Raw genomic sequence first — 22,562 nt, forward strand, 5'->3', positions numbered from 1 at the left:
CCCAGTAGCATTTTGGATACCTTCTGACCTGAGGGGCTTACCTTCTGGTGTCATATCTCTTATTATCTTAATCTGTCCCTGGGGTTTTCTTGGTAAAGATGCTGCAGTGGTTTGCCATTAGCTTCTCCAGTGGATCTTTTGGCAGAGCTTTCCATGATAAACTATCTTGGGTAATTCATAGTTTCATTGAGCTGTTGTGACAACAGTGCTGCTAGCAGCTGCTGCTGAGATGTAAGACCCAACAAGACCAGCGACAAGAGCACAGCTACTTTGATCTACTTTTCTAAGGAAAGCAACCTTAAGGGGTTAACAATCTCACTGTAATCAAACATACATATATCATTCACTTAGCTCAGGGGGAAAAGCCAGCACCCTGAACTTCAGAGCAAATACAAACAAATTGAAAGCATACAATATATAAACAGAGAAAATAAACACTAATCAGCAGATAGGCTTCTAGCTGTCTGTCCAAGCAATACCTAGTTACCAGAGAAGCACCAATATCTGGGTTTCTTCAAAGTTGGGGGCGCTCTTAACAACGGCTGCCCAGAATCTCATCTGGTCAAATCACTGGACACTCTTCAAGTGAGTGAGAGCCGCAAACAAAATGCTAACCTCTGAAGGCTTCACACCTAATCAGCAAAAGTGTGTGGGCCTGGGGCTTTATACCTAGTTAGCAAAAGGGTGTAGGCCTGGGGCTTTGTACCTAGGAAGACTTAATCAAAGGCACTTGATTACTTTAGCATTCTAAAAGAGAAAACAGTAAAAACAAGTCCCACCCTAATTACCAATACAGCTACACAATTTCCTCTGTCACCACAATGCAGTGATCCAGGAGGGGAAGTGATCATAGGTCTAAGGAGTCAGTTGAGAGATCAGAGTTAACTGGCAGCTGAGTAGGGAGTCAGCTATGAAGAAGAAGCTAATGTTTGAGTATTTCTCTTTTTCTCTCTCCTTACTCCCTAAGCAAACAAGTCTTGGAGCAGAGCAGCTCATCTAGTAGGAAACTGCGCTTGGTAGAGCACAGGCCCAGGGAGTTGAACCACTCAAAGATCAGGCCTAAGGAGCCCAGCAGAGCAACCTGCACAGCAGAGATGCTATACCCAGGTAGAACAGCATGATGATAACATGAGAAAAGAAAAGGTATCATGACCCTACAGTGCTAGAGGTGTGAGTTGCCTTGGTCACATCCAGTCCCTATATGTAACTCTCTCTACTAGTGTAATAAATGTGTTGTGCCCATACTTCCTGCTGATATTCTGTGTATTTGTGGAAGAGGATATTCCAGGTTTATGGGAGGAATATATATACTTATACATATTATATATATATCTGTGTATATATACACACATATGTACACATATACACATATACAACACACATATTTGTACACACACACACATACATATATATCTATATATATGTATGTATTTGCTTCAATTCATTCTGAAATCATTTCTGTAAATGCCTTTCTTTAAACTAGTCATGTCAATTGTGCTACAGTTAGAGGTGAACACAGTGGTGGGGGCTCATGAGCTATATAGTTCTTAAGAATACAAACCCACAGAGTGCCTTGAATGGTAATCATCCCCTGTGGGACACAACCAGTGAATGTAAATTGGGTTGGGGGAGGGGATGGTAGAGAGGATAGCCCATAGTGGGAGTACTATACTAGGAAATGACATTTAGTATCCATAGCAAATCAAAATCTGTCTATAGATTTGCCAACACCTGTGTAACTAGTTTTTAGAGAAAACAAGGGTTAGCCTGTGTTGCATGATATGAAAGGTACTACTAAGCATCCCCAAATCATCTCTTCAGCTTTTTTCTCAGTGCCTAAATTTTTACCTTCTAAGTTTTTCTTCCAGGTGATTAATGTAGTGGCTAGATGGCCGAGTTTAAAGGCAGGAAGACACAGGTTCAAATCCTACCCTTGGCATTTACTAGTTACATGATTGTGGGAAATTTACTTAACCTACATATGCCTCAGGCAACTTCCCAGGATTTATCTACTGCATTAGTACAGGTTACCACATCTATAATTTCCTGTGCTGACAAAATCTTTTGCACATTTACGTGTCATTCATACATTAAGTCCCTAGAAAACCTTTGTTAAAAAGTATATGTGTTAGGGGCAGCTAGGTGGTGCAGTGAATAGAGTACTAGCCTTGGAGTCAGGAGGACCCGAGTTTAGATCCAGTCTTAGACACTTGACACTTACTAGCTGTGTGACCTTGAGCAAGTCATTTAGCCCTGATTGCCTCGCCTCCCTCCTCCAAAAGAAAAGTATATGTGTTGTCTAGAGAAAATGTGGTATTATAGAAAGAGTGGAAATGAAAGACCACTTTGAGCCCTCACTCCAATTTTTACTAGTCATTTGTCATTTCTGGGACTGTTTCTTTCCGTAATAGGGTTGTTGCAATAATAAAACACCAAAATAAATGTTCATTAAATATTATTAATAATTAATTTAAGTGAATTAATTATTATTTAAGTGAATTCTAAAAAGTATCTTTTAGAAGGGTCCATGTGGAAGCATACTTATTAAAAAAGCTGAAGCAGGAGCTAGGGGAATAAGATGAAGAAGCAAAATTGAGGGCAAGGACTATCTTTTGCCTCTTTTTGTATCCCCAGCACTTAGCACAGTGCCTGGCATGTAGTCGATGCTTAATATTTATTGACTGACTGATTCAGCATATGATTGTATTGGGATCTAGGATAGATAGTATCTACTTGAAAGTCAGGGACAAGAACAGAACAAGAAGTAAATTTTCTTTGCCACAGTTGTCAGTCTTAAAGACAGTCTGTTACAGAGTTAAGGAGGTGGAGTGGAAAACTCCCTGGTCTCTCTCCTTAGGTACTGTAGGTTGTGGAGTAGTAGTTGTGTGGCTTGGTAGGTAATGGAAACAGACTTAGATTTCTCTGGGTCTGCTTTTGTCCTTTGCTCCTTCATTGAATAGGGAAGAAGACGAGAGAAGTACTAACATCAGTACATTCAGGATGATTGAAATGAGTGGACTGGAAGCAAAGAGATTCCAGCTAGTTCCAATGTAATGGAGAATACAGCTAGCACTAACAGCTGGCTTGGTTAACTAGAGAGTTTCCCAGGTTGAATAGGATGTCCTAAGAAGTATATTGAGTGGATATACCATTTTGGAAGGAAATCAAGAGGGACCAGATGATTTTTTGCTGGTCAACTTCTATTATCCCCATGATACATGTAGACTATGGGATGCCCCATGGTAGAGCGTGATTAGGTTCAGACCTAGAGGCTAAATTACCATGACATGATTTGAAAAATCCTGGGGTTGGTTAGTTACGTCAAGTTCCTTTTCCATGAAGATCTAAGAATAGACAAGCTTGTGTGTGGTTGTGGTTTGTCCTTTCATTCTCAAAGAGGACCATGACATCAGAGAGATGATGATGTGACTTGCAGTGTATTGGGTTTGAGGGAGGGAGGGAGGGCTGTTCAAAGTAACTAGCCTCGCTTTCTCCTCCAGAGACAGATGAGCTATTCATCCATCTGAAGTGATTGAAGTGTAGGATCTTCTCTGAAGACAGAGTTAGAGGTGAGACCTCTTGAGGTGATGGACACTAGCCAGGTATAGAATTGGGCCTGGTTAAGCAGAGCTCTCTTCCTTCAAATTCATTTGTTCAGTGGGGAGATGGGGGTGGGGGGTGGGATTGCTTGAGGCATTGAGATCACTATGTAGGTTTCATGAGCTGGAATCATGTCCACTGAACTGAGCAAAGTGACCCAGGAATCTCTCAGATGTGTGTCCCAGGCCTCAGGGAAGGCCGAGTAAAAGACAATATAGGATGCACATATGGAACAAACCCATCGCCACTGTCAAGGCAACATTTAGTTTTTTGCGGACTAGAGGTTTTGGATTCAGTGGTTTAGGGAGCTTCTGTGATCAGCTCCCCTACTATTGTATATGCGTACTTTCTCTATGACTTACAGTCTTAGAGAGTTGCCAGGGAGCATTCAGTTACTAACCCAGGGGCAAGGGCAAGGGCACAAGCATTTGGTTGGTCTTTTTTTGGAGGGGGGTGGTGAGGCAGTTGGGGTTAGGTGACTCACCCAAGGTCACACAGCTAGTAAGTGTGTCAAGTGTCTGAGGCCGGATTTGAACTCAGGTCCTCCTGACTCCAGGGCTGGTGCTCTATTCACCGCACCACCTAGCTGCCCCAACAAGCATTTATTAAGTGCTATCTTGTGCCAAGCACTCTATTAAACAATTTACTATTACTATCTCATTTGATCCCCACAACAACCCTGGGAGGCAGGTGCCGTCATTATACCCTTCTACAGTGGAGGAAACTGAGGCAAACACAAGTCGAATGACTTGTCCAGGGTCACACAGCTAGTAAGTTATCAGAGGCTGATAGTAGCAGGGATTGTCCATTAGGTCAGGTTTTATCCTTGACTTTCCACAATACCACCCTGTTTCCTCCTCAGATTTGGTTTCGGTCCTGTTGTAGGCAGAGGTGGTTTGGTGTTTACTGCTAGGGTGGGAGCTGGACAGAAAATTCGGTTATCATTCACCATTCTTCCATCTAATTCCCTCTTCAGTGTGTCATCATTTAATAACGATAACTCATTTACATTGGACTTTCAAGGACTACAAGACACTATACATATACTTCACGGCAATCCCATGAGGAAGGTACCATTATCTTCCTCATTTGTACATGAGGAAAGTGCCTTGCTCTGTCTCATATACCTAGTAAGAGTGTCAGGCAGGTCACATACCTAGGCGTTACATACCTAGTAATCCACATCTAAGTCCCTGTTTTCTACTACATTATCCACTTTGGGCCTCAGGTTCAGCAAGGCTCCTTCTCTGTTAATAGCTCTAAGTTAACCATAAGAACCTCCCTATAATTTTAATGGATGTTAGAGTTAACATACAAGGGTTGTTAGAATAAAAAAGCAGTCTTGCCTGGGAACAACCCAGACTGGGTAGAAAACTGGAGCATCTGGGGTTTTATTCCCAGCTCTGCATACCTTCCTTTAGTCTATCTATAAAATGGGCCTTGTAATGCTTGGTTCTAGAAATACTGTGAGTGCTATAAAGGACAAAGGAGGTAGCATGGCATTGTGGGGAGAAGGTGTAGCAGCAAGCATACTCAGGACGGTCCGCTAGCACAGGCTCTTTCATCTGCTTTTCTAGGAAAGACTGCTCATAAAGGGGGTTAACAATACTACTTTTAATTACATTCACTAGTTCAGGGGAAGGGTCAACACCCTAAGCATCAGAGAAAATACAAGCAGAGAAATTAGCATAAAGACTAACAGACAGGGCTCTTAACTGCCTGAATCAAAGCAATATTGTTTTACACTTTACATACACCACTGGATCAAGAGAGCCTTTATGTCTGAGCAGTCGGGAGGTTTGAACATACAGCTACTCAGAGTCTCAACCAGGAAATCTAAAGGTCCTTCTCGTAAGCAAACCCCCAAAGCGAAATACCAACTCAGAGTATATAAACACTTCTCAGAGCCAGGAGGCATCATAATCAACTTAGTACCAAAAGGTGTGAAAGCCTTCCTACAAGCAAGCCTCCACTAAGCAAGCTTCCTTTAATAGGCTCCATGTGAGGCCTATTAATGGGTGGGGAAGATCTTACTATCCCATTAAAATTACAGAGGGCCAGCCTCTGAATCAGGAAGACTTAGTGATGGCCGACTTGTGACATGGACTGGCTGTGTGACTCTGGACAGCTCTCTAAATTTCTCAGTATCTCAGGTTGCTGAGATTATAACTTATAGTACAGTTACTGATCTGCATTGGTAGGGTAAGTTTCCTCACTAGGACTTTCCTATACTATTGAAATTGTGGTTTGGGGCCCCCCAAAAAGGATAAAGTATTGTAATTAATCAGCAACTCGCTTCAGGAGAGAGGACTTTAACCCTTTAGTTTCTTCAAGAATTTAGAAACTTAAATTATAGATTGATCCTAAGGGTAGGTCAAGAACTTCTCTCTAAAGGACAGAATATTTTCCTGATGGGGAAAAACTTGAAAAGAAGGAAAATAATCTGAACATTAAGGGCAGAAGGTGAGCAGGACGAGAGCCCAAAACGTAGCCTTGAAGTGGCAGAAATCATGCCCAATGGAGAGAAAGGGCCTCTACTATTATCTAGGGCAGGGCTTCTTAACGTTTTTCCACTGGTGACCCCTTCAGCACGTCTTAAACTGTGGGTCATGACCCCCTATGGGGTTAGGGCAACTGGTTTCTCTCTTAGGATAAAAATTAGGGGTGGGGGGACTCCATTGATGGATTTGGATCCAATTGGCCTGGGATTAAACCCTGGATCTGCTACCTACATACCCCCTCAGGTGACTATGGGCAAGTCTTCCCCTCTCTGAGCTTTGGTTTCCTCATCTATAGAATTAACGATTGGGATAAATATCTAAGGTCCATTAGCCAAAATGAATCCAGTGAACTTAAGAGGTCAAGGAATTGCATATGTGCCTGTGAGGGCTAGTAGATCAATCAGTCACCAAATATTTACTAAGCATATACTGTGTGCCAGGCACTGTGCTACACATTAGGGATAGAAAGAAAAGCCCTCGAGGAACTCACAGTCTAATGGCAGAGACAGTATGCAAACAATTTATGTACAAACAAAACAGGATAAATTGGGGATAATCTTAAAGGGAGGGCATTAGAATTAAAGGGGACCAGGAAAGGCTTCTTGCCAAATGTGTGGCTTAGCTGAGACTTGAAGAAGTCAAGGAAGCCAGGAAGTGGAGATGAGGAGGGATAACATCCCAGGCAGAGGAAACTGCCAGTGAAAATATATGAAATCTGGAGATGGAATATCTGGTGAGAAGAATAGGAAGGAGGCTGGTGGCCCTGGACTATAGAATATATGGAGGGGAGTAAGGTGTAAGAAGATTAGAAAGGCATGTGACAGACTTTATGAGTTAAACAGATAACCTTGTATTGGATCCTGGAGGTGATAGGGAGTCACCGCATTTATTGGATAAGGATGGGGTAGGGTGAGATAACTTGGTCAGACCTGTATTTTAGGAAAACTGATTTGGTAGCTCAGTGGAAGGTATACTAAGATGGGGAGAAACTTGAGGCAGGGAGACAAATTGGCAATCTATTGCAATAGAAAAGTGGTGATGATGGACTTCACCAGGGCGGTGGCAGTATCAGAGGAGAGAAGGGGATGTATACAATAGGTATTATGCAGGTAGAATTGACAAGACTTGACAACAGATTAGATATGGGGGGTGGTAAGAGTGAGGAGTCGAGGAGGACACATAGGTTGTGAGCATGGGTGTTTGGGATCATGGTGGCCTTTTCGCAGTACTTGGGAAGTTGGGAAGAGGAGAAGTTTTGGGAGGAATGATAGTTAGACTAGCTTTGGACATATTGAGTTTAAGAATTCGATAGGATATCTAGTTTGAGATATCCAATAGTCAATTTGAGATATGAGAATAGAGATCAGCAGAGATTTTAGGACTGGATAAATAGATCTGAGAATCGTCTGCATGGAGATAATTGAATCCATGAGTGTGGATAAGAGCCCTAAGCACGAGTATAAAATGAGAGAAGAAGACAGAGGATAGAGCTTCGGAGGACCCCGACAGCTGGCAGGTGGGACCTGAATGATGATCCAGAAAAGGAGATTGAGAAGAATTCAGTCAGCAAGACAGGAGGAGAAGTGGTAGAGAGTAGTGCCACAAAAACCTAGAGAGCAGAGTGATCAGTTCAGTTTAGTTCAAGTGATGAGCATTTTTCCAGAATGGATGGGATGTTTGGCATTGTTCCAGAATCACTTGGTACTGTTCTGGCCTCCTGCAGATCATTAGCATCATAGGAAGTTACTTTAAAAAAATTGAAATTAGATTGAAAAGCTGAAAGTAGGATAGTTTTCTGTTTCATAATAGTATCTTTAGCCTGGCTAGCTAGGCTCCCATATGTCTTCTAACTTGCTGGTTCATCACCTGCCCTTTGACAATGGAGAGATTCACCTGCTTATGGGGAAGCCTGTGCATCTGAGCAGGTGTGGCTCCAGGTAGTGTGGTTTCTAGACCCCGCCTTCTCTCTCAGCCCTGTCCTTTCTGATTTCTACAGTATATCTCGTCTTCTCTTTGTCCTCCTTCAGAGTTCTATAACATAAAACCCATATCTGAAATGTTACCTATTCAGTTTTTCTTCCTCCAGGCAGACCGACAAGCCCTAAGAAATCCCAAGGAAACAGACATCAACCTGACGTTTAAAGTTTTCATTGTAAGAAAATTCTCCCAACTTTCCCAACCTCCTTTTTTTCATGTGATCATTCAAAAGACATTTATTAAGTCCTTGCTGTATGCAGAACACTGCCAGGAGCTGGAAGAAATGCAAAGTTAAAATGAGATAAAGTCCCTTGCCCTCATGGAACCGGGGAATAAGAGATGACCGCAGATGGCCATATCACTTTATGTTGTTATACAAACGCATTAGAGATCTTTAACTACAAATCAAAGAATGCGCAGCTTCACTACGTTACTTCAGAATATTCTGCTTGTGTTTGCGAGTTATATTAGCAGGCAAGGCAGGTCATCAGAGTTGTGTAATAATAACAACAATTCATAGTTTATCACTCACAAAGCTTTTTTCTCACAACCTTGTAAGGCAAGTAGCGAAACAAGTGTTAACCCTATTTTAAAGTTGTAGAAGCTGAGGCTGAGACAGGGTCGAGTTAGTTGACCATAAGTGCTCAAGCCTGGACCCAAACCCAGATTTTCTTACTCCAAGTTCAGTTTCTTTCTTGCAGAACAATACAGTTTTTCTCTTCGTTTAAATTTAAGATGTCCAGTTTAACCTTGGCAGGAGGCTGGGGAGATGTCCTGGTAACATATGGTGAGGATCCGGTGAGAACTCCCTTCTTTTCCCAGCCAGGCTTTTTTTTCCTTTCAGATCACACTTTTTCCCCCAGTGCTACCTTCTTAGTTTCTAATGAGACTCTAAGTGTATGAGCATCTGTCTTTACCATTAATTCCAGTCTATCACAGTCCCATCCTTGTATCCTGGCTGCTTAGCAACCAGGAATGGGGATGGCACATGAAGTCTCTTTTCCCATCAAGTATTTTTTTCTGCCCCTCTACCAGCTTCTCCTCTTGGTTTGTATTTGCACTGAAAATAGCCAGAGAGTCACTTTACCTTGATTTAAATAGCAATTTATAAAGAAAAAAATTAATCTAGTTCAAGCAGAGTTCGCCTCAAGGAAAACCTCCAAGTATCTCCTTAAGTGTCATTTTCATTTGATGGCTTTAGCTGTTTTTTCTTTGTAATCTTTTTGGATTCTCTTCTGTGTAATGAACCTTAGCCTGGTGCAAAGGTGGCATATACATGAAAAAAAAATGAAAGCAGCAGGTAGGAGGCAAGTAGGTCTCTTGGGACTATAGTTTCTCCAAAGAAAAGGTTTCATAGTTCTAAGACTAAGAATTGTTTCCCTGGGGTATGAAACTGGTACAGACAACCACCGAGTCTGTCTGTACATCTGTGTGGCATTTAGGTAACATTCCTATGGAGCGACAAATACCTCCTCTTGGAGAGGGTCAGAGAGAATTTGGGACCTGGACACCAGAAGCCCCTGTGAGGAGCCAGTCATGCAAGGTCTGGATATGTATACCGTGTACCTTGAATGGGGGGAGTTCACTCAGACTGTGGCTCCTTCTGCACTAAAAGGACTGATAAAAGATATGTCTGTCTGTCTTTCTTCTATCTACCTGGAGATAATATATTAATGATATAACTAAGATAACATATATAAAGTATTTTTTAAACCTTAAAGTGCTATATAAATACTATTATTATTATTATGGGCTAAATGAGCCCTGAAATAGGACTTGAAAGCATTCCTGGAGGTGAAATTCTAACTCTTCCATATGTATCAGCTATGTGTTTATGGTCAAGACTATAATACTGGCTCGATCACTGGGTTGTTGTACAAGACTGTTAATGTGGCTCTGATCTTGGGAAATGCTTCCCTTTTCATAGGCACACAGTTTCTTCCACCATATTTGGTTTATCCCCCAGAGTTTCCTTGGAAGATTCTTGTGGTACAACTTTTTAAGAGAGAGCAGGTGTGAGTTTTTCCTCAGCTAAGTCTCTGAAAGGCAACAAAAAAAATCCCAAATTATCAGAGGTGATCTCTGTGGTAAGAATGTTTGGTTCCCTATTCAATGGATTGAGTAGCACTTACAATGGAACTCAAGTAGAGATGAGCTGGTAGGAACTGACTGGTGGAGCTGAGATGGGTTCTGCTGGTCACTTTGAGTGACGTGTGGCTCGATGCTGGAAGACTTGTACTTTTGGATGACGAAGAAATCCTCTAACTAGTCCCTGGGTCCCATGACAGAGAGCAGAATGAGAGGTTCTACTTAAAAGAATATTGGCCCCTAAGACAGCACCCCACTTAGTAAGATTGTAAAAGGAGCGGTTTTCCTTTGGCACCCTTTCCCTTTTGGTTTGTGTATGTTGGAGCTCTATGAGGTTCTCTTGGACTGCCAATGGAAGGAGGGGCAGGCTCCTTTTCTCTCCTCCTGGAAGTTACTGTGACTGCTTATATATGGTGGTGACCATTTGTGCTACCTAGGCAAGCCTGAGCCTGGTCCTCAGGTTCTTTGCTACGTCTTCAGCTCATATTTCTTCCCCTGAGCACTAGTGACCAAAGATTGATCCTGAGAGATGGACTTTTAGGGAGTACAGAGTTGTATAGTTCCTGGGTTCCTCAGTCAGAGCTGACTGGCAACAGTAGTTTTTTTGGAACTATAGCTTCTTCTGAGGAGAAAATAACCATCAATAGGAGGATGAACCCAAGCCGTGCCCTAGCTTGCCAGAAGACATGAACCTTGAGGAAGGTAGGTAGAAAGAGTCCTCATATGCTTGATAGATAAAAAAATAAATTTGTGCCAAAGAAGTCTATTGAATGGGTTGCTCTTGGTTCTTTGCTGGTGTCTTGAGGATTGAGGGACCAATGAAGAGATTGCTTCATCATGCTAAGCATAATCCTTCAGTGTTGAGCCACATCTGTCACTAGAAATGGCCAGAGGAACTCAGTACAACTCTCTCTGCACATGCTCCATGGGAAGGCCCCATGGGGCCATTCCCCCAACATGCTCCATGGGGTGTGTTTCAATTCAAACTCTATTACAGTGGGATCATATAATTAGAACTAGAAGGAAACTTGAAGGCCACATCTATTCTCAACCTCCTCATTTTATGGATGGGGAAACTGAGAACCAGAGAAGTTAAGTGATTATCTAAAGGTCATACAGGTAGCCAGTTGTAAGTCTGGGACCCAGACCCAGGTTCTCCAAGTCCAGAACTCTTCCCAGTTCACCACAATGCCTTCATTCTCAAGTCATCAAGCACAATGTCTACTGTGTGCCAAGTATTGTGCTAAGTTCTGGGGACAACAAGAAAGGCAAAAAACAGTCCCTGCTCTCAAGGAGCTCATAGTCTAGTGGGAAAAATAACATGCAAACAACCATGTACAAACAATGTAGAGATAGGAAAACTTAGAGGGAAGACATTAACAGTAAGGAGGATTGGGGAAAGCTTCTTGCAGAAAGTGGGACTTCAGCTAGGACCTGGAGGAAGTCAGAGAAGCCAGGAGACAGAGATGAGGAGGGAGAGAATTGCTGGCATGGGAGGCAGCTAGTGAAAGTGAATGGATAACACAGATGAAGTGTCTTGTGAAAGGAGCAACAAGAGGGCCAGGGTCGCTGGGTCACTGAGTGAATGAAGGGTAGTAAAATGAAAGACAACTTGGAATTATAAAAGGCTTCAAAAGGATATTTTTTATATTTAGTGCAGGAGATAATAATGGGCAGTGAAGCTTATTGAATGGGGGCAGGGTAGTGACATGGTCAGAACTGTATTTTAGGAAAATAATTTTGGTAGTTGAGTGAACTGTTTTCTGTAGTGGGGAGAGAATTGAGGCAGAAAACCAAAAGGCCATTGCAGTAGTCCAAACTCAAGCTAATAAGAACCTGTGCTAGAGTGGCGTCAGTATCAGAGGAGAGAAGCGGTGTGCTGGAGCCAGCTCTAACTGGATCACCAAAGCTGATTCATAACTTTTCAGTGCATTGACAACTTGGAAATCAGCAAACTTTACAAATCAGGACTTAATTTTGTTGTTGTTGTTGATTATCTAGACCAGTGGTAGAGAACCTGCGACCTCGAGGCCACATGTGGCTCTCCAAGTCCTCAAGTGCAGCCTTTTGATGGAGTCCAAGTTTTACAGAACAAATCCTTTTATTAAGGGGATTTGTTCTGTGAAGTATGGATTCAGTCAAAGGGCTGCACTTGAGGACCTAGAGGTCTACATGTGGCTCCAAGACCACAGGTTCTCCACCCCTGGTCTAGACTTAAGTGATGGAGAGAATGTTAATAATGCAGATTGAACTAAAAGTATGTCATGTATGCATTTTTTTTCTCCCAGAGAGCTAGTTGTTATACATATACTGGCATTCCCTTAGCTACATACTAGAAATACAAGGAAGGCACAATTGGTAGGACTTGGCAACTGATTAGATACCAGGTATGAGAAAATAGAAGGATAGTGCTCTCAACAGTAACAGGGAAGTTAGGAAGAGGGGAGGGTTTTGAAGGAAGAATAATGAGTGTGGTTTTAGACATTCTGATTTTAAGATGTTTATGAGACATCCAGTTTGAGATGTTTAGTAAGGATTTGGAGATACTGAGAATAGAGGTCAGGAGACAAGTTAGGGCTAGATGAATAGATCTGAGAGTCATCTTCACAGAGATGATAATTGAATCCATGGGAGGTGATGATATCACCAAGCACAGTGGTATAGTGGGTGAAGAGGGCCCAGGACAGAGCCTTGGGGGACCCCCCCCCCCCACCATTAGTGGGAATGACTTGGATGAAGGTGTAGTATATGATTCTAAGAGGGAGTTGTCCTATAGGTAAGAAAGTAGCATCACAAAAACCTAGAGGGAAGAGTATCAAGAAAACTAAATTCAATAAACATTCAATAAACATGTCAGGCTCTGCACTAAGCTCTGGAGATACAAAAGAGGCAAATGACTGTCCCTGTCGTCAAGGAGCTTACAATCTAATGGAGGAGACAACATATATACAAAGCAAACTATTTAACAGGATAAGTAGGAAATAATAAACAAAGGGAAGGCACTAGAATTAGGAGGGGTTGAGGAAGGCTTCCTGTAGGAGGTGGTATTTTAATTGGGACTTAAAGGAAGCAGTGGGGAAGCAGCCAGTGGACAAGAAGAGGTTAAAGATTGGTGAGATAGTGGGGATGATCTCCAATCTGCTGGGGAAGATGGGATGGAATGTTTCATAAAATCAACTGCCCTACCCAGTCACCATGTAGTATGAATGAAAAATAGTGATCTCTCCAACTTATATGGCAGGGGAATAGAGAACAGGAAGATAAAGGGGATGATGAATTGATAAGGGGTAGGGGGGGTGTTTTATGAAATATTTTCAAGTGATGGATTTTTGGTGAATAAACTGTTGAACATATGGGGAAACAAAAGTCTACCAGTGGGATGGATGCCAATTAACGATATCTATGGAGATCTGAGCACTGCATATAGGCATATTTTGTTATATTGTGCTTTGCTTAATTGTGCTTTGAAGATAATGCATTGATTTTTTTTTTTTACAAATTGAAGGTTTGTGGCCACACTGCATTGAGCAAGTCTGTTGGTGCTGCTTTTCCAAAAGCATGTGCTCACACCGTGTCTCTGTGTCACATTTTAGTAATTCTTGAAATATTTTAAACTTTTTCATTATATCTGTTGTGGTGATCTGTGATCAGTGATCTTTGATGTTACTATTACAATTGTTTCGGAGCACCACATTGCAGCCGTAAAAGAAAGCAGACTTAATCAGTAAAGGCTGTGTGTGTGTGTTCTGACTGCCCATCTATTCCCCTTCTCTCTCCCTATCCTCCAGCCTCCCTAGTCCCTGAGACACAATAATATTTGAAATTAGATCAATTAATAATCGTACAGTGGCCTCTAAGTGTTCAAGTGAAAGAAGAATCAATATATGCTGCAAGCTTCATTGTTGTCTTATTTTAAGAAGCTGCTACAGTTCACCCCAACCTTCAGCAACCACCCTGATCAGTCAGTAACCATCAAAATCGAGGTGAGACCCTCCACCAGCAAAAAGATTAGAATAGCTGAATGCCCAGATGATGGTTAGTATTTTTTAGCAAAAAAAGTATTTTTAAATTAAGACATGTACTTTGGGGTTTTTTGAGACATAATACTATTGCACACTTAATAGATTACAGTATAATACAAACATAGCTTTTATATGCATCAGAAACCCAAAACTCCATGTGACTTGCTTTATTGAGATATTTGCTTTATCACACTGGTCTGGAAGCAAACCTACAATATCTCTAAGGTGTACCTATATTTGGCATTCTTCCAATCTTTTATTATTAAAAATTGAATACTATAGAAATTAACAAATGCCATTAGAATTGTATGACTAGGTCTGAGTGACACAACCTGAGAAACAGAAAGACAAGGAAAGAGGGAAGAGGGGGTGCAGAGGAGAGCAGTGGAAGTGAATGAAGAGTTGTAGAAAAAGTCAAGGGCAGGCCATTCACTTATCAGAAAGCAGTTGTTTTATATAAGATATTCTTCAGTAGGAAAGATTTTATAAAGGCAATTAAAGCTAGCCTTGATTTCTTTCCACTGAGAAATGACCAAGAGAAAATGGTTAACAGGAAAGATTTGGGTAACAGTTAGAGAAGAGCTTCATGGGGGAGTGCAGTGAGATTCTGAGGGGGGAGGGGTAACAACATTTCCCATCCCAAAGCACTAAATCATTGTGCCCTTTTCTTAAAGAGTTTTTGTGGAATGGATGGGTAAAGTGGAATAGACAGTTCAGTGGTTTCGAAGTGCGGTTTGGAGGCTGATGTCTTATTGTATTTTAAAGGAAAAATTGATGAGAGATTTCCTCCTGTGGAAGAAAACAATCTATAGTCTGCATTTTAGACAAAATCTGGCAGAGAAAATTTATTAATATAGAAGCATATTAATATACAAGCATCTCTCTTGTTTGGAGAAAGGTTCAGAAGGCCAGAGTTCTTTCCCTCATACATATAATTCTTTCTCCAACCAAAAAAATTCCTAGTTTCCTCTAAAACTGTCCAATTCATCATTTCTTATGATACAATACTATTCCATTGCATTCATATACCATAACTTGTTAAGCTATTCCCTAATAGTAGGACAGCCCCTTAGTTCCCAATTTTTGGCTACTATGAATTTTTTCCCATATTATTTGATCTCTTTTTGGGTATAGTCCTTATCCTTAACATTCTATATATGCATATATATATATATATATATATATATATGGATATGTGTGTAAATATGTATATACCTGTGTGTATCTATATCCATCTGTCCATCAATTCATCTATCTATCTATCTGTCTATCTATCTATCTATCTATAGCTGGTTCTGACTTCTTTGTGGAATTAAGTACACATACAGTCTTGATGTAAAGTACACATCATATCATGATAGAGTCGCTGATTCTAGGAATTCAAGGGAAGTCAAGAATACCAGACCAGAGACACTGGTACAAAACTGATTCTTAATTTTTATAACATACTGGATACCTTTCATGCTGTTAACTTCTAGTACTCTCCCTTAACCAACAAAGACTGTCCACAATCCACAATCTTGATCTGTCTATTGAAGGCATAATTGAAGTAACTGTGGTCTCTCCTTTCCTCTCTTCCCTCCCTAAAGCTTCCCTTGCCCATCTCCAGATCCTTTATCATGAAACATGGTTCCACAGGCTGATAGGGAAGTAGAGAGCCCTGGCTGGATGCCGTGCTCTCTCCCTCAGGATTAGACATTTTCTCTGATTAGTGGAGTGCTGCACAGCTTTATTACCCCACCCACCCACCCACCCTCATCAGGATATCCTGTCCTGGTGTCCTCTCTTGCTCCTTCTGTTCCTTAGTTCTTTAGCCTGGTGCTGGCAATTCAGAGCCTTGCAGTGCTGGTGCATTGTTTATGGCCCCTGGCAGGCTTTTGCTTCTGCAGGTGGTCCTGCTGGTTGGCTGTCATGGCCAGAGCAAATGTCTGCAGCCTGGAGCTGGGATCTTCTTGGCACTGGAAAGTGGGAGGTGGGACTGGGGTGTGGAGGTGTATTTGTTGTAAACCTATGATAGGTCTTTGTGTCTGCTCTGTTGCTAGCCTGGGAGATGGTGTTAGTTCATGGGTTTGGGTTTTTTTAAAACGTTCTCTTGGATTCTGGGTGTTCTAGACCATGGAGACAGTTGAAGTTGTTTTATTTTTTGGAGCATACTTTCTGTTTTAGAGAGGTTGGAGAGATTTTGAGGGTTAGAGAAAATGTCTAGTCTTCTATCTTGTTGCTCACCATGCCTCTAGTGCTTTTCCAACTGAACCATGCTGATTCATTCCTTGCTTGTGATTCCATTAGATACTTCAGGGAAAGAAGGCATAGAACAATAAAATGTAGATATAATTCCTCTTAAGATTTTTTTGATCCCTTGGGAGCAGCTGAATAGAAAGAAGACTGAGTTTAGGGTCAGGCAGTATTGTTCTTCAGTCATTTATCAGTTATGTTTGACTCTTCATGATCTCATTTGGGGTTTTTTTTGGCAGAGATGCTGGTTGCCATTTCCTTCTCCAGCTCATTTTACAGATGAGGAAACTGAGGCAAACAAGGTTAAGTGACTTGCTCAAGTAAATGTTAGAGGCCACATTTTAACTCAGGAAGATGGGTCTTCCTGACCACAGATCTGGCACTCTATCTACTTTGCCACCTAACTGCCCTTGGGAAATATATTGTGATTGTATTTCTAAGTCTGGTATTGATTTACTTTGTAACCTTACGCAAGTAATTTAATTTCTGTGCCTCATCTTCCCCATTTGAATAGGGTGTGTGTGTGTGTGTGTGTGTGTGTGTGTGTGTGTGTGAGAGAGAGAGAGAGAGAGCATCTTCTTTGCCTTTTGTAAAAGCTTCTTTAATACTAATGAGTTTGTGAAGACCAATGATCAACCAAGTGCTCTATAAATACAGTACAAGTCATAGTTATTTTATAATATTCATATAATTTCAATGCCAAATTTATAGAAGTTTGTATTTTTTCCACTTTGAAAGAGTGTTGGCCTTTTCCCCAGAGTCTTCACACCCAGCTCAACTTTCTTTTCCCTTCTAACACCTCTTCAGATAAAGGCCTTATCAACTGATGAAATCTGTAGAAGCATTTTTATCTGTCTACCTGTCAGTGAACTCCATGGAGGTCACTGGCCTTTTTTGACACCGAAGTCAGTAGTATTTTACTACAAGAAAATCTGGGGGAAATTGCTAATGGCATTCAATTTACTTCATTTCAATTCATTGTAACCTAATTACTTTAATAAACTTAAGTGCTTATCATGATGCTCAGTGCTAGGAAACACAGAGAACAAGCCACAGTTTCTGCACTGAAGGAGCTTACAATCTAGTCATGGGGGTGAGGGGGAGTTGGAGCAATAATATATGTACATAAGTACCTAGAAGAAAAGTCCTAATATGACAAGTAAGTACATCAGAGAAATTCAAAGATGTTGGTGTCATAAAAATTAAATCACTTCTAGCCAGGGGGGTCAGGAAAGGAAGACTTGATGGAGGAGAGGGAAGGGTACCAAAATCAGGTCTTAAGGAAGGGAATGATTTCAACAGGTGGAGATGTTGGAGGAAACCATTCTGGACATGGGGGAAAGGTACAGAGGCAGAAGGGAGTAGAATGAGGTTAGTGAGTATTCCTCTTTGACTAAAACAGAGATCAAGAAGGAAACGTGGCTAGTAAAGGTGTTGGAAACAGATTGTAGAGAGTCTTGAATGTCAAGTTGCTTTGTATTTAATAAGTAATCACAAACATGAATGAATGAAGCATTTATTAAGTGCTTACTACATGCAAAGCACTGTGCTAAGCACTGGGCACACACATAGAAAAGTCAGTCAGAGCATAGTCCCAGTGTCAAGTCCAAAATTCCCCTCAGGTTTGATTGAGTCCCAGGCACCCTGGCTTCTCAGGGCTTTCATTCTGGCCTGGCTTTCTTTACCACCAGAGAGTGTCCAGAGCCTATCAGCTCCACTAATTTTAAAGACACAAGGGACCATTCAAAAGAGGCTACCTCCACCCTGATAGGGATGTAGTGGCTTCCTTGTTAGATAAACTGGGCATGCTCAAAGGAGCTCAGGCTACACTGAGAACTCTCCAACCAAAAAGTCGTCTTTAGTGATTCCCTTCTCTTTTCCTCTCCCCTCTTCTGTTTCTAAGATTTTTTCTCCTTAATTTAAACCTAGGGCTTGATCCTTCTCTCTAGCTGCTCTATCTTTGTTCCTTACCTCAGAGGTTACAGTGAATAGAATGCTGAACCCAAAGGCAACCGGGTTTCAAATTCTGTCTTTGATACTAGCTATGTGAACACTGATCTCTTTGGGTCTCCTTTTTCTTACCTGTAAGATGACGGGGCTGAATTTGATCTATTAAGTTCCCTTCTGGTGATAAACTTTGCAACTAAGAATCGCTTTAGGATATTGGTGATACATCCTAGTCTTGATTTCCCTTCTCGTCTTTTGTACCTTTGAGTGTGGAGAATGGGCAGAGTTTTGGACCTGGAGTCAGGAAGACCTGAGTTCCAATTCTACCTCACACACTTTGCAGCTCTGTTACCCTGAACAAATCACTTAACCTCTTCCAGCTTCCATTTCCTCATCTGTAAAATGGGGATGATGATAGCTCCTACTTTGCAAAATTGTTATGAGAATCAAATGAGATCACACACTTAAATCACTTTGCACTATATAAATATTAGCTATGATGGCGGCTGTTACTATTGCTGTGGTTATAACTATACTGTGAAAATTCTTGACTCTGCCTTTGTTGAAGCTATTTTCAATGGCTCTAATATTGTCTTACCCAGTCTTCACTTGCTGAATTCCCAGCCATTCTTTAAAGCCCACCTCAAAAGATCCTTCCGTCGTGAGACCTTCCTTGATCTCCTTTTCTCCCCCTATGTAACAGACTTTGCCCCATCTCAGATGGCATTTTGTTTTATGCTGCTCTAACACACTTATTATATATCATTGTGCATTATAATTATCTATGTTTATCTCCCTATTAGACTGTAATCTTCAGGAGCACAAGGACTGTGTTCTCTGACCTAGCATAATGCTACCTATATAGTAGATCTTAATGATAAATGGTGGAATGTTGTTGAATGAATCTTATCAAAAGCTCCTCTCAAATATTTCATTGACAATAAGATATATGAGACTGATAGCCTCCATTTCCAGGAAAAGAGCTGTAACCAGGGTTGGGCAACTGTGGCTTTGTCTCAGCATGTAGAAATTTAGAGGGTACTCAGTGTATTTGCATTGCTTTAACAACATGGATATCTTGTAGTGTAACTTGTCATATCCCTCTCACCATATCCCCCTCCACTTCAGCTACACCACTGGGGAGCTCCTCCTTGGTTCAGCCACAGCACTGATCAGAAGTGGTCTCATGTGATCATGGGAAGTACTTCCTTCCTCTTACAGCAACAGCCCAAGTGTCCAGCCCTGCTTCCCTACTCCCAACTCCTTCTAACCTTCCTGCCATTTCTCAGAGGAAAAATGTTAGTCACAGTTCTGATGGTTTATTTGCATTTTAATGGGGTTGAAAGTCTTAGACTAAAGGAACAAAACTCCAAAAATTTCAGGCATTGGCCAGCTTTAGTGTGTGGGATAGGCTGAGATGGTGGGAGTCATAAATATTTCTAAACACCTTTTTCGTAGCTTTAAAGCCAGCCTTTGGAGAAAACAGGCCTCTTTGGGAGAGGGTCAGCAACCTACATCACCCAGCCAGAGAATCTTTTCTTACTCTTAAGAATTATCTGCCCCTTAATCTTGAACTGCAAAAAGCTCTGGTAAACGTGGACCACTGATAACACCCTCCTCACCTTCCTGGGAATAAAGATATTTAAGAGCTAAAAACTTTGAAAGTCTAATCCAGATCAATACAATGTTGAACCATGATTCCAAAGGAGGACGGAGAATGCTACCCACCTCTTGGCAGAGAGATGATGGATTAATGTGCAGAAAGATTTTTCTTTTGATATGGTGATCATGGGGATTTATTTTGCTTGACTATACTTATTTGTTAGAAGATTGTCCTTTTTTTCAGGGAGAGGGAGAGGGGAAGAAGAAAAAATTCTGGATTAACTGAAAAAAAAAGTGTCCAGAGTTGGTGAGCATGGAAAATAGGCCTGAGGCATGTGTACTTGGGGGTGACATGGATTCTAAGACTAGGGCTTCAAACTACTAAATTCCTTACCATCCCCAAACTGGGAAATTCTCTGGAAAACCAGGACAGGTGGTCACTCTGGACCCTAGCAGGTAGAACAGAGCTGCTGGGGGAAACAGCTTCTCACTGACCCTGTCTTGCTTAGCTCTTAAATGTTAGTGTAGCCAGGCTGAAAAGTTTGATGTGAAAACTGCTTTCGTCTGGTTCCTGTAAATGTGAAATCTGTTTTCAATTACCTCCATCTGAGTAAAAAAGGGAGGGAGGGAGGGAGGGAGAGAGAGAGAGAGAGAGAGAGAGAGAGAGAGAGAGAGAGAGAGAAAGTGAGAGAAGACCGAGACTCCTTGGCGTGTTTGGTCATAAAGCTTTTGCAATTTTTTCTAACTAGCCCAGTCTTTTTCTCTAATGAATCGACAACTTTCCCTTCTTGCAGCCTCTGATTTCCTGGCAAGGCAAACCAGTGCCAGTACAATGGATGTTGTTATTCTGAAATCTTTTCAGGTGCATAATTTTAAAAACAGGAGGCAGAAGGGAATGTTGGATCTGTGTTTAGCTGCTAAGGGGACTTTTTAAAAGTCTTTTTTAATGTCTTCTGTGGTTTGGAGCTTTTGATCATTTTGGGGTTGTTTGGTTGTTTCTTTTTTGCCTTGTCTTCCCCTCCCCCCACCCCTTTTGGTTCTCAGTCTTCCAATAAATCTTTTGTAGCCTTATATATTCTGGAGGCTGGGGCAGTAATTCCATCTTCTATGGGCATGCCCCCAGACTCTCTCACCACAGCCCCTTGATTGTCTGGACCAAGACTGTTCCAGATGGAATTCACTTAAAATTTGTAGGTCCGCTTTAGAGGGTGAGGCATATAGTATTAGAAATAATATTAACTCATAGAATTTGAAACATTTACTTAACAAAAAGCCTTGCGAAGCCAGTAGTGAGCCGTATTGTTATGCCCACTTTATAGGTAAAACAAGTGAGACTGCAGTATTAGATAGCTTGCTCATGTCGTCCAATCCAACTTTACTTTTTCACAGAGGGGGAAATGGACTTCCAGAGGTTAAGGATTTACCCAAGGCCATACAGGTAGTAAATGGCAGGCCAAGGCTTGAATTCAGGTCCTCTGACTTCAAATGTAGCATTTCTTATGCAGTGGGGCCTTGGGTTGACGAAAACCCACGTTGAACATAAGAATGTTAGATGGAAATGATAATCATTTGCTCTCATTAGAGAACATGTGCAGCTTCAATCATAGCTCATGTCTCCTAGAGTTTTAAGCTTTAGAAACATTTCTGGCTTTGTGAGGTAGATAGTGTAAGTGTGCTTATCCCATTTTATAGATGAGTAAACTGATGCTCGAGGAGGGTGATTAGAGCTAGAAAAAACCTTAGAGATTATCTAATTTTCTCATTTTAAGATGAGGAAACTGAGGAAGCTGAGAGAGGTATCATGACCATTGAGATGGTAAATTTTGCAGTGAAAGGCTGACCAGGGTTTGCCCTAGAGCACTGAAATCTCGAGGCACAGATATTTAAAAATAATGTTTTAAAGGAATAGACACGTTTTAAATTTGTACCGGTTACATGTTGACAGCATGTGCACTCCTTCAGCAGCTACAAACAGCTCAGCCTAGCACCTAGTTAGCATGAAAAATTAGTTAACATAGGAAGCTACCAGATGAGGGTTTATTTGTTTAATATTTAATTAATTAAATTTCAGTTTTCAACATTCATTTCCATAAGTTTTAAATTTTCTGCCCCTCCTTCCCCCCTCCCTCCCCAAGAGAGCATGCAATTCGATATGGGCTCTACACATACATTCCTGTTGAACACATTTTCACATTAGTTATGTTGCATAGAAGAATTATAACGAATGGGAGAAACCATGAGAAAGAAAACAAAACAAAAGAGAAGAGAGTCTGCTTCACTCTGCTTTCCGACTCTATGGTTCTTTCTCTGGATGTGGATGGCATTTTCCATCATGAGTCCTTTGGAAAAGTTATAGGTCCTTGCATTGCTGAGAAGGGCCAAGTCTATCAAAATTAGCCCTTGCGCATGGGGCTGTTACTGTGTACAGTGTTCTCCTGGTTCTGCTCACTTCACTCAACATCAGTTCATATACATCCTTCCCAGTTTTTCTGAAGTCCGCCTGCTCATCATTTCTTATAGCACAATAGTATTCCATTACATTCATGTACCACAACTTGTTCAGCCATTCCCCAATTGATGGGCATCCTCT

General features: G+C 41.3%; 1 protein-coding gene across 4 annotated transcripts in view; it reads left to right on the top strand.

The window, feature by feature from the left end:
• The window catches only part of CACNA1C (calcium voltage-gated channel subunit alpha1 C), a 1,048,429-nt gene that overhangs the window by 311,776 nt on the left and 714,091 nt on the right, over nt 1-22,562 (top strand). The gene's annotated exons all lie outside the window — the stretch shown is intronic.

Source organism: Trichosurus vulpecula, chromosome 5 (assembly GCF_011100635.1).
Source record: "Trichosurus vulpecula isolate mTriVul1 chromosome 5, mTriVul1.pri, whole genome shotgun sequence".
Taxonomy (NCBI): Eukaryota; Metazoa; Chordata; class Mammalia; order Diprotodontia; family Phalangeridae; genus Trichosurus; species Trichosurus vulpecula.